The sequence below is a fragment of the Triticum aestivum genome, chromosome 7A (assembly GCF_018294505.1).
Source record: "Triticum aestivum cultivar Chinese Spring chromosome 7A, IWGSC CS RefSeq v2.1, whole genome shotgun sequence".
In the NCBI taxonomy this organism is placed as follows: Eukaryota; Viridiplantae; Streptophyta; class Magnoliopsida; order Poales; family Poaceae; genus Triticum; species Triticum aestivum.
Window position 1 is genome coordinate 660,809,787 of NC_057812.1, and position 8,922 is coordinate 660,818,708.

Sequence of the window (8,922 nt, forward strand, 5' to 3'; positions counted from 1 at the left end):
GAGAGAGAGAGAGAGAGAGAGAGAGAGAGAAGCATCACAAGGCGGCAGTGGTGGCGAGGTGGCCGGCCGGACCGGACCGGAGCAGAGCAGACGGTGGATGGAGATGGCCGGGCCGGCAGGAGCGAAGTCGCCGAGGTGGAGTAGTAAGTAGGAGTATATACAGATATCCACACAGCACCCCAGCGTGTGGATCAGAGGAGGGGGGAGAAAATCAGGTGGTGGGCGGTGATCTTTTTTATTTTTATTTTTTTTCTTTTGCTAATTGGTGGGCGGTGATCTGATGAGAAGGTTCGAGAGACTTCAAAAGTAGGTGGTCTGGGGGCAAGAAAAATGAATTTTTTTTTAAGATTGGAGGCTATAGTGCAGCATACTTTCTCCTGCTGCGCACGAACGATCGGTTCGGAATCTGGGAAAAAACGCCGTGTTTGTCTCGGAACATCGACCGATCTTCTATTGTTTTCGCACAAAAATTGCTTTCAGAGCACAGAACGCATGCTCTACTCACGCTGCTAGGTCAGTACAGTAGTGCATTCGTATTTCGCGGGTCAACAACAGTGCATGCTGTTACACGATATTGTAGACGAATTGAATTTAATGAATTCAATGTATGGGATCCTCAGGTGCCGGTGCTGCTCATGCTCAAATCCTCTGTCAGTGCATACATTTCCCATGACGCCGGAATTAAGTAGTCTCCACCAGTTCATCACGTATATCATGTTGTACCACCATGCCACCGGCTGACCGGACTATACAACTTGGATGTTCTAGAGATATAAGTTTCACTAAACCAAAAACACAATGTGCATGCAGAGCCTAACAATGAATGTATTATGTCAGTTCAATTCGTTCATCAAGAGACAGATAAATAAAGCTCGAGATTGCTCGAAGGCGTGTGTGTTAAGAGATTAATGTAGTTTCACAAGGCACCAAGAAGGATCCACAATCTCTACCCATAGAAATAGCATTCAACTCGCCCAGTCGACCCCTAGCCGTCCTCAGATCCATCCAATTCTAAAATACGCAAGACATAGTAGGACCCAGTTTGAAATCAGCAAAAAAAATAAAAATTGTGGGGCGGACGGCGAACTTATTATAATAAAGTTACACAAATTTGTATTCATTTGCTACATGGAAATTATATCGTGCATGTTGGTGAGTAATTTTAGTGATTTAGTTTTGCATAAGTTTATACAAAGATTTGCTTGATCATCATGTGCAGAGGTAATTCTGCATTTTGAAGGAAATTCTTTTCTTGGGAAACAAGGTAGTTGATTTTGATCCAAATCCAATGATGTTTTTCTCATTTCCTTGTGAAATCTACGGAAGTGGCATATATTTGATCCATAAAAACCTTTATAGACCAATGTTACATACATATATAGACGGTATCATTTTGTTTTTTGTTTTTTTAGGATCAATGTTGTAGCCCAACAGTTACACACCAATGACACGATAATAAACATTAAATTTTCTCCCATTGCAACGCACGGGCATTTGTGCTAGTACTAATAAACCAGCGATGGCTTCTGGTCATACGTTGTTGTCATTTTTGCAAAAAAGTCCCTCCGTTTCTTAGAAATTAACCCGCGGTCCTCATCATAAGTCACGCCGAACCGGTATACGGGCGAGAAAAAAAAAACAGCCCAGCCAGCCGCACGACTCTGCCTCACGCCCCCACCTCCTGCCCGCCCGCCTCACCGTGCGCCGCCGGCCACCCCCCGCCGTCGAGCACCGCCACCGTCTACCCTCCTCCCTTCGGGATCCCCGAGCGCTCGACCCGGCCTTCGTTCGTCGCCAGCACCTGCGGATCCGGCCGCCCCTCGCCTTCCCTGTCGGTTGCACCTCCCAGCGCTCCCGCCCCTGCCAAGCTCCGCCGTCTGGATCCACATCCCCATGGCAGGAACGAGTCCTCCTCGAGGAGCCGCGCATCCTCTACCTGCTCCAACTGCGCACGTCCTCTGCTAGGTCGACTCCCGCCGCCTACGACGATCGCTGCCGTCAGATATGCTCCAACTTGAGCGCCCCCAGGTAAAGCTGTAGATGTCAAATATGCTCTGCACTTTACTGCACAAGCATTCGACAGCATGGTTCTATTAGTGACCGAGGGATTTGGAGGTACAGGTACTGAAGGGTAATGGATTTGAAGGTTGCTATATCTTGAGTTGTCCCATTGTCTTACTAAATTCAGGATTCAACTTAGGAGGGTGTACAGAATATCCAGGTTTGTATTGTTTCCGGTGTATGTTGGTCATGCATCGGATGTCACTCAGTTTCTAGGAAATTCGAGATGGCATGTAAGCTTCTCCTATTTGATGTATTTTTACTTTCTCAAAATCTCTTTATTAATACCAATGATGATTTTATTTCTGCCTGATGACTTGCTGTCATATTGTTCAGCAAAGAAACAGACAAACAAGGAGAGAAAACTTAAACAAGAGAGATGTATGAGGATGTCAGCGTCTCAGCAAACATGTATTGTGTGAGGACACCCTTCGTCCGACCTAATCTTGACGATCATCTGTAGGTACACACATACATGTTCTTCCCAGCCTCCTCTTGGTTTAGTTCACATGTCTTGAATTACTTTGATCCTTTTGGTAACATCAAACTGGGTTGCATAGAAGTAACTGCTAACTGGGTTTGACCTTTGTGAGGAATCTACAGCGGCACTTCAAAATTCCCAGGCTGTTTTCATCAGCAAGCTTACAGCTGACCACATGATGGAACTCGATAATACTACACTGTACGATGTACTTGAGATTCCAATGAATACCCGTCGAAGCGATGTGGTCATCAGCATGTATGCTCTCAATCTCCTGCTAGGGTATTTTCTCTTAAACGATGCTACTGTCACATGATGCATATCATGGTTTTTTTGCGTGGTAATTTGACCTGCACAACACTTGTTGCTATTATCCTTTCGAGGATGCAGAATGATTCTTTTGGGGTGCCAATTATGCTAGCTTTATATTGCTGAATGTAGGAGCTTATTTTTTCTTGTTAGTTATTCAATGATATTGGGCAGGGCATCTCAATGAACTATTCTTTCTAATTCCTGGAGTTACATGTGTGATTGCTTAGACTCTTCTAATAGTGTCATAGTCTGGTTGGTTGCTTGGCTGAAATAGTTTCTTACAGGCCTCGTTCTGGACCTGTTCCCACATATATAGAATATATTTTCTACTGCTTTCATCAAACAAAAAAGTCATAAACATGAAATATTTAAAGTTTTGTCTCGTTCATACTTTCTAGAATCTGAAACTGTACTGAAATCATCATAGAAATTCCGCAAGAATATTAAAGGCACCCGTGTCATTCATCCCTACTAGATGATGAATGCTATTGCTAATTTTTTTTCTCAAAGATGCCTCATTTTCATGAAGAAGAAAGCTCAGTAGACTAAAATTCCATATCATTTCTTCTTTCTTAAGGAAAACTGACTGCAGGCAGCAATCACAGATGTTCAGCCTATTTTCAGTTGACAATATACTGAATAATTTGGCAGTGAACAAGTACAGAAAACTCTGTTAAGAAGCGATAGTTTTGAACCTGAGTTTACAAAAGAAAATGTACCAATTCGTGTTGAAAATATCTTAGGCATCAAGTCCACCAGGTTTGAGATGTTCACAGAAACATGTCAGTTTCAGGCAACTACAATTCAGAATTGTTTGCCACACTGTAACGTTTCAGGAAATCAGAAACATTTCCCATGATGTTAATATGTTGACTAGGGGCCTTTTGTAGCTACTTTAATGAAAATTTTAGTACCACAGTGTCCTGCTGCATATATTAAATTGCAAAGGGAAAGTAATAAAACTTAGGACTTGGTTGTCTATCTGATCCATCAGTAAGCAAGCAGGGGCCATGTTGTCAAGGAACAGAGTTCAAAAACCACCAATCTCAGGAACACTCTGGCCATGTATTTGATTCTGTTAAAGACCCAATATATGATACGATGCTATTTTCATTTGCTAGGCAACAATGAAAACGTTTCTGTCCAATTCATAATTTAAATTAGTCATGTGTGTTCTTTTATCCAGTTATTACAATTTTACTCATGTGTCTTCTTTTATTTAGTTCTGTGAGGAAGAAGGGATTACATCGATGTGTAATATGTTCTTTGTTCTACAACCATACCTACATGGGATTATAGTTCAGTTAGAAATCTGAGATTATTTTCCTCTAGAAATGAGCATTAGCCCTCAGAACAGAAACGAACTGCACAACTATGCTCCTACTTAATTACGCATTAATCAATATGTTCATTATTACAGTAAGGTTAGAAACTGCATTTGTGTATTTGTACCAAGCTTCCTTGCTCATCTCATTCTGTGCCTACCATGTTGTATGTCGGAAAGCTGTGGTTTTGATATAGAGCTATAGTTCATCTATATGTTTCTGCTGCCTATATATTATTGATGTGTTTCCCTCACCTGCTATTTGAATGACATAATCCTTCAGATCTTTCCCAAATTTTATGTTAAAGCTAACAAGACCCCCCCTTCCTGTAAATACAACTTTGAACGAAGGAAAGCAATACAGGGCCGCCTTTATATCTTGGGTCACACCATAGCAGGGAGCAAGAGTGGGCACATCTGAGTTCAGATATTCAGTCACTGTTTTCCAATCCATCTCAAGCTCCATAGGTCCTTTGGAAACTTTTGCCAGAGCAGCCAAACCAGGGCTATCCGGGCTTCAGCTTCCTCCACACTGTCGGAAACTGGTAACTCGCAATATGTCGACAGATACACTTAGCCTCTAATGACTATTCCAAAGGGACGCTGCATGTTCCTAGATGCATATATTTTCATTACACTGAGATTTTTTTAGGTATAACAATGGGATTTAAGATATACAATTTTTTTCTGTAGAATTTCTATGAAATCCGAATAAACCATACCTTCAAAGGCCAACATAGTGGCACTTAAAATAAATGCTAATCTGCACTCACGCTGCAATCTGGTGCCCATTCTTCTGGTGATTTGGTCAAAGCTACAACCAAGCAAAGAAATTTTACATGCTATAAGAACTAAGTTATGGATTTTGTGTTCCCAGGTCTATAATATGCATGCTTTGCCGGTTCCCTGCAAGCACTTTCGGCCATGACCTCAAGTTCTGTAGGTAGGCCGTGAATGTTTTGATCCTTCTCACCGTCCACCGATGATGGCCCGACAGAAATCAGGGAAGGAGAAAAGGATGTTGTTGTCATGGTCGTCGGAACGACTTGCCGTGGATGCAGTTATGCACTGGATGACATCAACGGCTAGCCATGGACGAGCACCTCGCTGCCTCCGCAAAATATGGATGCACGGGATTCTGCTACTAACATTTCAGTGTGTTCTGTTGCGGTGCTGTGACATATACACCTTCAGCGCGCATGTAATGTTTGTCAACTACTACTTTAGATAAATAACCACTGTATTCTATTGTATGTGTAATTGAAATGTTCATGTGTTTAATCATCTGGCAAAGAGGCTCACTGGATGTTTCTTATAATATTCTATCTGTAATAGACATGTACGCATGTATTTAACCATCTGGCAAAGAGGCTCATTGGATGTTTCAAAGTTTACCTTTCTAGAACACCATTTCTTTTCTGCTGAACCAAGAGGTTCCAAGCCAATATGTTGCCAAACCATTCACTCTGTGGGCAAACTTTTACTTTCGAAGGAAGCTCTGACTATTGCCACTCCTTCCCATCACTTTGCAATCAATTCTTGAAGGGAACCATGCAGCCTAGCTGTGCCATCCGTGTGTGTTAAATTAGTTAATTTCTCCCCTGGCTGGATCGTGCCGAACTCCGCATGTAAAACATTTCCCGTCTAATATATTTTGCACAGAGCTCACATACACAGTTCTAAAAAACATGATCTTGATGCATCTGAAGTTGTATTAATTTGTGCAGGAGAACAATATGTGCTTTCTGAATGTTTGCCTGCACACAGCCAAGTTCTCTAGATGAGTGTGTGCAGAACTCTACAATCTGAAGAATTAGCTCCTGCAAAATAGATCATCCCCGTGGTTGTTGTGAATGTTTGTGGCACAATCCAAAATTCATAATGCACCAAAGTTATTGTGGTGATGATTTGATCTAATGCTTTTAAATAATGGATTGTACAAATCAGCATTCGAATTTGTACTCAAGGTCGTGATTCATTCCGAGGGATGCTCCGTGTATACTTGCACAATATTGTCTTTCATTTCACTTTTCTGAGTATTGTACAAGCCTAAGATTGACGGATGTGATTGACAGCTGAGATTTTTGTGTTATATAGTAGGATTTTTAACTATCCGTCCGTCATAGCCCTCGCCTTGCGTGTGCATGGTTTTCGATGTCTCACCTAAGATCCCGCATGGAAAAACAGTAGAAATGAAAATCGGGGAAACTGACCCACCCACGCAAATGAGCCGATGAAAAAGTCCCGACAACCAACAAAAGACTCCCGAGCCCACGTGCCCACATATAACAGTAGAAAAGGAAAAACATGTCACCCCAATCCGATCATTCCATGACCATTTCCTCCATGGCGCTCCAAGCGTTTCAGGCTGAGCCTGCCATCGATCCTCCGTTCTGGCCTCGGGTGTGCCCTCAAGCGCGCCAAGGTCGGCGAGGAGGCACCAACAAAAGAGGATCATGCATGTGGCCGAGACTACAGTGGGAATCTTGGATAACAAAAAAATAATCAAAGATCTGATTCATGGGGAAAATTACATGCTAAAGACTTCTCTTATGTCCATAAGCCAAAACATGGAATAAACTTTGTTCTCTTTTGTTGTAATGCACGGGCATATTTGCTATCTATATCTATATTTATATATATACCTACTAATAAAGTATCGATTGCTTCTGCCCGTTCATTGTCAGCATTTTTATAGAAAAGACCATGCAGTTCTGGGTAATTACCCCGCAGTACTGTTTTAAGTTAAAAACTTTTCGTCTTGGTTCATTTTTCTTTCTTCTCTCCCGACTTTTTAACAGGAGCTGTGTGGCGCTACGCATGAGACGAGTGGCCGACGGCGGTTGCGGGGCGTGCAGGCGAGGTGCGGGAACATGCGGACAGATTGGGCCTGACGCGAAGCGTGGCAGCAGAGCACGTGACGTGGAGAGGTCGCGAAGAGGTAGGTGACGTTGAGCTCATCGGAGAGAGCCTTGGGGCGGTAATAGCCAGCATGCTGGAGGCGGTTGAGGCATGCGTGGCTGGGGTGGCGTCGGGTGCGCGCTCGCATAGGAGCATGGATGTAAGAGGGGCCACATGAAGGTGGTCGTCGGTGTGCGAAGACGCTTTGCCATGGCGAAGCAGAGGTTGTTGAGGACGTCGGCAACGACGGGAGTGCCTGCTCGCTTTTGGGACCCCGGCGGTAGGGGAGTAGAGTCGGGGGAGCCAGTGAGGTCAACGGAAAGGACGAGGAAGAAATGAGAAGAGGTGGGGAAGGGAACTAGCAGAGGCGCCGGAGCGGGGCAAGTAGGCTCGGGGTGTCTCGATGATGCAACATAATGTGATCATGTCTATTGGAGTTATGATTTTTTTTCTCCCGTTGCAACGCACGGGCCCTTTTGCTAGTAATATATCAAAAATTGCAGAACAAAAAGATTGATCCGCTGAAACTCTTATATGCATTATTTCTTTTCTTTTCTTTGGGGGTCAGTAGGAGAAGACCATGATTAAATTGTTGAAGTGGCTCTTATATGCATTATTGTTGATTTAACCAAGAGCCATATTGCCTTGTCTCCTCCTGTTTATTGAATGCTCGCAGATTCCAGCTTAGTCCAATGCACGTGCACTCTTATTATTATTCACCTTGTTCGGTCGTGCAAGTGAAAGGCAATTATGATGATATATGATGGGCTGACTGAGATGAGAAAAGCTGGTATGAACTCGACCTCTTTTGTTTTTGTAAATATGATGAGTTCATCGTTCTAGATTCAGCTTGTTATGAATAAACATGTTTGCAATGACAATTAGATAGCATAGTTGCTTATGACATGCTTGATTAGCTATGAGTTATAAAGGTTTACCTTGCATGCCAACATGCTATTGAGATGGTTATGATGTGGTATGATGGGGTGGTATCCTCCTTTGAATAATTTAAATGACTTGACTTGGCACATGTTCACGCATGTAGTTGAAACAAATCAACATAGCCTTCACGATATTTATGTTCATGGTGGATTATATCCTACTCATGCTTGCATCCAATGTTTATTAATTTTAATGCATGTACATGGCTGTTGTCGCTCTCTAGTTGGTCGCTTCCCAGTCTTTTGCTAGCCTTCACTTGTACTAAGCGGGAATACTGCTTGTGCATCCAATCCCTTAAACCCCAAAGTTATTCCAGATGAGTCCACTATACCTTCCTATATGTCGTATCTACCTGCCGTTCCAAGTAAATTTTTATGTGCCAAACTCTAAACCTTCAAATAAACATTCTGTTTTGTATGCTCGAATAGCTCATGTATCAACCAAGGCTGCCCTTATCTTCCATGTTAGGCGGGTTATTCTCAAGATGAGTGGACTCCGCTCCTCACTCACGAGAAAATGGCTGGTCATCGGGATGCCCAGTCCCATGCTTTATGCAAACTAAATCAAAATTAATTGCAAACAAAACTCCCCCTGGGACCTGATGTATGTTGGAGGCACTCGTTGTTTTGATCAAGCCATGGATTGATGCTTGTTGGTGGAGGGGGAGTATAAACTTTACCATACTGTTTGGGAACCGCCTATAATGTGTGTAGCATGGAAGATACCACCATCTCTTAGTTGCTATGTTGACAATGAAAGTATACCGCTCAAAATATTATTTATCTCTATTTCAAAACCGAGCTCTGACCCCTCTACAAATCCCTGCTTCCCTCTGCGAAGGGCCTATCCATTTACTTTTATGTTGAGTCATCGCCCTCTTATTAAAACGCACTAGCCGGAG

General features: G+C 42.9%; 1 long non-coding RNA gene across 1 annotated transcript; it reads left to right on the plus strand.

Moving 5' to 3' along the window:
• The first annotated feature begins 1,829 nt into the window (after positions 1–1,829).
• Positions 1,830–5,553, plus strand: LOC123149059 (uncharacterized). Its single transcript, XR_006474336.1, has 4 exons — positions 1,830–2,028; positions 2,122–2,524; positions 2,655–4,723; positions 5,056–5,553. It is a non-coding gene; the product is annotated as an uncharacterized lncRNA (long non-coding RNA).
• The last annotated feature ends 3,369 nt before the right edge of the window (positions 5,554–8,922 follow it).